This window comes from Ictalurus punctatus, chromosome 22 (assembly GCF_001660625.3).
Source record: "Ictalurus punctatus breed USDA103 chromosome 22, Coco_2.0, whole genome shotgun sequence".
Classification (NCBI taxonomy): Eukaryota; Metazoa; Chordata; class Actinopteri; order Siluriformes; family Ictaluridae; genus Ictalurus; species Ictalurus punctatus.
This window is the reverse complement of record NC_030437.2, coordinates 13,721,046-13,727,209: the sequence shown is the minus strand read 5'-3', so window position 1 is coordinate 13,727,209 and position 6,164 is coordinate 13,721,046.

Below are 6,164 nucleotides of genomic sequence, written 5' to 3'. Positions count from 1 at the left end.
CCAGTTATGAACTCGAGTGATGTAGTTGAGGATGAGAAATTGAGGCAAAATTGAGATATTTGTAGCACTAAACAGATACAGATAGTGTCATTGATTAATAATCACAGCTGAAAAGATCCAGAGAGGTAGACATGTAGTATACACACACACACAAACAAACAAGAAAAAAAAACAAATCAGTAATCGTAATTGGAAGCATTATATTAATGGCAGTGTTGATTTTTCAGAGCTCGAGCAGGCACAGCTTAAGCAAACAAACAGCGCTACTTCACGAGGCAGTCGCAGCAGTGTGTTACGGGCCATTAGCCAGACCTGCCTGCTCTCCAGTGAATTCTAAACGCGTTCCACCCAGCCTGCAGAACTCACAGATCACGAACTGCTTGAACATAACAACACCTCGTCCAATACCGCAATCAGATCGCATTTCTTCCTGCACATTTTATAGCCTTAAATACGTTTTTCCCCCCATGTTGATTGAAGCAGTGCAGAGACCTTTACACGCCTCTCGGCTGTAATTTCTTCTTCACATAACGGGATGCGCATGAGGCTGAGTGTGTCTGCTCTACCTGGTAGAAAGCTCAGGAATGTAAGCCCACTAGGCATTGTTTGCTAGCTCTTTTTTTTTTTTTTTTTTTGGCTTGTTTTATAGCCCTGCACAGGAAGCCCTGTCCGGCGGGGCTTCATTCATGTTGTCTGGAAAAAAAAAATGCTGACTGTTTCCTCCTCCCTCTGGCTGCTCACCAAGAGGCCTGTATTTTTCATTCTCTCTCTCTCTCTCTCTCTCTCTCTCTCACACACACACAATCTTCTCTGCTGTTGATTTGGTAACTCTATCTCTGATTTATATCTCAAATAACAATTAAGACTGGAGATAAAATGGATATTGCCTTTCCATGCAGCGCTGAACTGCACTTCCAGCCATGTTGCTATCTTCACGTTAGTGTTTCGACACTGACTGTGTGCTTGAACGGAATGTAAATCATAAAAAGATAATAAAATGCATGTCTTTATGCATCTCTGTTCCGTCTGCAATTAGTGTTTGGGAACAAATTTCTCCTCAAAGTATGAAGGGAAGGGTCTCCAGACCTCCACAAATCTCTTAACTGAACCTTGGGTGGAATATTTGCACTCTCTACCCACTCGGGGTGCGTTGGTGGTTTGTTTGACTTCCATTGTAGGCGTATAAGCCGTCAAGCCAACAAAGAAGAGAAAGCCAATGCATCAAGTTGACCTCTGGTGGTAAAAGATTCTCCGGGGTCACCCCAAATATTGCTATTATTGGATCAGGTCATATCTCCTTTTCACTGATACATGAGAATGTCTCAAACACAGCAGAGCAGAATGGTCCCAGCATCAGGCACGACTGAAACATATGACACAGGGTGGACTCATCTCTATGACTTCTAGAACCTGTCGGGTCTTTTTTCTGGGAACATCCTGGCAAATTTACTTCTAGAGAGGTGTAGTCTAGGAATGATCTTAAACTGCAGTAGCCCATGGCTTATTGCATGATCAATTATTAAAACTATAAAAGCCTATCATGTTCAAATATGCAAATTCATGCCATGGAAGAGAGATTTAAACTGGGGAATGGAGTGAAGTTGTTTCTAATTTGCATCTTTATTCTATCTGGATATCCTGAGTGAAAAGTGTAGGTGCTTCTGTAAGGTTGAATGTCTTTTTTTGGAACCACTTAGTCGAATAATTTATTTACAAAAATACGGTCTTCAAAACAGGCTTTAGGCAACATTCAAAAATCACAAGCTAGACATCTGTTCGTTTTTTTTTTAACGATCTGCATTTAGCACAACTCATTTTATTGACCTACATGCTTTTGGGGTTTCCTCCTGGTACTCCGGTTTCCTCCATCCGTCCAAAGGCGTGTTGTAGGCTGATTGGCATTTCCAAATTGTCTGCAGTGTGTGAATGTGTGTGATTGTGCCCTGCGAAGGGTTGGCACTCCATCCAGAGTGTCCCTGCCTTGTGCCCCGAGTCCCCTGGGAGAGGCTCCTGGCTCCCTGCGGCCCCGTGTAGGATAAGCGGTATGGAAAATGGTTGGACTTTACTGACATGACAAATGCTTCAGATATGATCAAGGTGAATTTATTGTAGTAAGGGTGTCTCAAAAGTCTCCATACATAGGGGACTATGTTTGCCAGCACCACGTCAGTTGTGTCTTCGTCGGTGGATGTTCGTGGACGTTCATATCTCGGTTGGTCCGCAACACTCCCAGTCTTTTCGAACTTGTTCATTTGTTACGTTTGGCAACAGTGTCGCGTGTGATGTGCTGGCCATGTTTCCTCTTAGAATCCATCACAACCTTGTGACAGCTTCCCGATCCAGCCATGAGAATAACAATAAATTCCTCTTTCGTCCATGCCATTCTTAAAGGCTATCTGGGAATATATATATATATATATATATATATATATATGTATGTATATATAAAATATGAACTAAGTATGGAATATTTTGGAAGACATTTTGCTAAAAGTGTTAATTTCCCCTATGTATGGACACTTTTATGTTTCTACACCTGATAACACTAGCAAAATTGACTTTGAAACTTCCTCATGGCGCACATTTTTCTAAAACAATGGACTGCATAAAACACAGTGTAGGGTGCATGAAAGACCACATGACAAGTCGTCATGGAGCTATTGCGACATCACAGAGCTGCTCTCTTGAGGTTAAGTGGTTTGTTGCCTCTCTGTGAGTGATTATCTGCCTGAGTTTGCATGTTGAGTACAATGTTATAGACCACAAATGCAGCATGGCTCACTCTGGACTGAATAACAGCACCAGATGCATTTGTTCAGGTAGCCATCTATTCCATGAGCACCATAAGCACATGAGTTTAGCTTGAAATTCATTTGTTCACATTTACAAAAAAACTATAGTAGTTGTAGGCATGCCCTGTGAGTCAGGTGCATATGAGGTGTGATTTATGGTGCTGACTGGTTTGTTTAACACCACAGGGAAATGAGTCTAGCAGAGAACTATGTTGTTGCATTATGAGTCATCCAGAGAACATCTCCCCTTAAGTGTTGTTTTTCTCTGAATATGCAGACCACTTTATGCTTTCAATTTGCCTAAAGTGATTTTGTGCCAGTCAGTCGGTCTTATGATTCTCTTTAATGAGTCCTTCCTCAAGCCATTTAGCCACCTAAGTCAAGAATGTTAATGTAAGGGCTGTAGGATTCAAGTCCAGTCTCAAGTTGTTTTCTGTATTGACTTGGACCTATTGGAATTTGTTTTTGGTCTCGGTCTTGTGTATTGGTCTAGCTAAATATGGTCTTGGGCTCAGTTGAGTTTGTAAAAATAAGGTTTATATTGTCTTTTCTTTTGTTTGTCACAAAGTAATTCCCTCTTCTAGAAAACATATCCTGATCACTGGCACAATGCACAATTGACGCCAACTAGTTAAAGTTTTCTGTCACTGAAGTCTTACAACTAGCAAGATCAACCTCAAGATCATCTGTCCTCATCCTATTCGACCTCTCTGCTGCCTTTGACACTGTGAATCATCAGATCTTCTGGTCAACTCTCTCCAGTCTAGGCATCACCAGAATAGCTCTGAATGGTGCTGTGGAGGAGAGGAGTATCTGTAACTCAGCAACTCACAACTGGGGTTTCCCATGGGTCTGTTCTGGGTCCACTTCTCTTTTTTATTTATACTACTTCTCTGGAGCCTGTGACTTAGGCTCATGGCTTCTCCTATCACTTCTATGCTGATGAAACCCAGCTATATTTGTCATTCCAGCCTGAAGATCCATCCATCTCAGCACACATCTCTACCTGCCTGTCTGACATCTCAAACTGGTTGAGGGAATGCGACCTTAAGCTCACCTTGGCAAAAGCTGAGCTTCTCGTCATCCCAGCCTGCTCCTCAATCAACCACAACCTCACTGTATAGCTTGGCTGAACCACACTCAAGCCAACCAGGACAGCCAGAAACCTTGGAGTGACTTTCGATGACAACTAGACCTTTACAGACCACATTTCAACAACTGCACGATCCTGTAGGTTCATTCTATACAACATCAAGAAAATCAGACCCTATATCACTGAACTGGCTACACAGCTACTAGTCCAAGCTCTTGTTATCTCAAAACTGACTATTGTGACGTACTACTCCCAGGGCTCCCAGCCAGTTCCAACAAACCCCTTCAGAGGATTCAGAATGCTGCAGCATGCTTTGTTTTCAACCAGACCAAAAGAACCTATGTCACACCCCTCCTCTTCTCCCTCCACTGGCATCCTGTAGCCGCCCGTGTCCAATTCAACACCTTGATGCCACGTACAAGGCCTTGTCTGGAACATCATCCCCCTACCTCAATACATACTCCATGAAGTTTATGTTCCCTCACACAAACTGCGATCAGTTAATGATCACTTAGTGCCTACTCAGCGAGGCATGACATCCCTTTCCAGAACCTTCAAACTGACTGTCCCTCAGTGGTGGAATGAACTTCCAACCTCAATCCGGACAGCAGAACCTGCCCCCCCCAAAAAAAAAAGACGGCTAAAGACCCACCTCTTCCATGAACACTTAATTAATCCCTAACTTGTCCACATCCCCCTACATCTGCCACCGTGCCCCCCACCCCCACCCCCTCGCCCAAAACAAAAACAAAAAACAAAAATAAAACATTCTGCCATTACTCTGTGCACTTTGCTTCTCTAGAACACAATTAAAAAATCTTGTATGATAGCACTACTTGTATTGTTCTCTGCTTTATCCATTTTATATATATACACACACACACACACACACACACATCGTGTTGCTTATATTTCCTCATTTGTAAGTGGCTTTGGATAAAAGCGTCTGATAATGAATAAATGTAAATATATGTCGCCTTGTAATGGACTCCCGTGTTCCCAGGATAAGCTCTGGCCAGACCACCGCCCTGATCAGGAAGTTGTTAGTGAAAATGAATTAACACAGCTGAACGCTTGCATACACCCAGGTCATTGTAAGGTCATCTGCATACTGCACTGTCACGGTAACATTTTAACCAGTTCACACCTCCAGATGTCAATGTGTCATGCGATCTTTTTCATGAGATCATTGGTGTTAAGAGCAGAACTATAAATACTGGTGAATTTTCCACCATTCGATACCATTCAACTGATCAAGTTGAGTGAAACATCTTTAACATTATAACACACTTGCTTTGATCTTCCATGATTTTACCATGCATCTTACTTCCTTGGATGAATATATAGTCAACTGCTAAATTATTGACACCCTTGATAGGAATGAGTCCATGCAATGAGTGATAAGCTTGAAGGTATGGGGTTGAAAAATAGCCTTTTTAAAAAAAAATTCCAAATTATTGGCAAACCGCTGGAGATAATAAAAGGTCTGAGCCTCTAACTATAGTAGGTAACAATGTTGGAAACCTTGTAGACAATTTCAAGCTCTGTTATATTCCTAAGTTTGTGCAAGTGCAGTATTTGTCTTGAACCTTTACAGGTGACCCTGTTACATGTTTACATGTTAACCCTTTGTGTGAAAAGCATTGGTAGTTCTCCAAAGCTATGGAAGACAACTGGATAAAGTGTGTAACTTTATATTATAAGGATGACCTCTGTTCAGAGGAATAGGAAGTGCTTTATTCAATTGTTTGAATGATAAACATGAATCATAATGTTTATTTTACACATTTTCTTTTCTTTTAAAGTGTACCAACCATTCCGACATTACATAAAGAGTTAAGAAGCTACAGAAGGTACAGCCAATTAACTATTGTGCTATATTTAGTTTTCAAAGAGCAGAAGTGATTAACAGTTTTAAAAGATAATGGCCAAGACAAAAGACCTAGACTAAACTATATCCCCTTATTTTACCTGACCAAAAGGTCACACATACTGAAGCCTTCCAACACTCTCTGTAGTAATCTCAAAATGTTAAGATTAATTGATTGATAGGATGAAATCTGAAGATTACACAATTTGCTATCACTCAGCTTCTCCTTTGTTTTCTCTGCACAAACCCTCCTGAGAATCGCCTGGTGAACATTTTAATTCACCAAATTCAATTCTGCTGCCTTCAAATAGCACGTTCAGTACCTTACGGCTTCTAAAATCACAGTAATTAAGCATGTGAAGAGACATACCATAGCAATTACATTCTGAAAGGATATTCATTTCCCTTC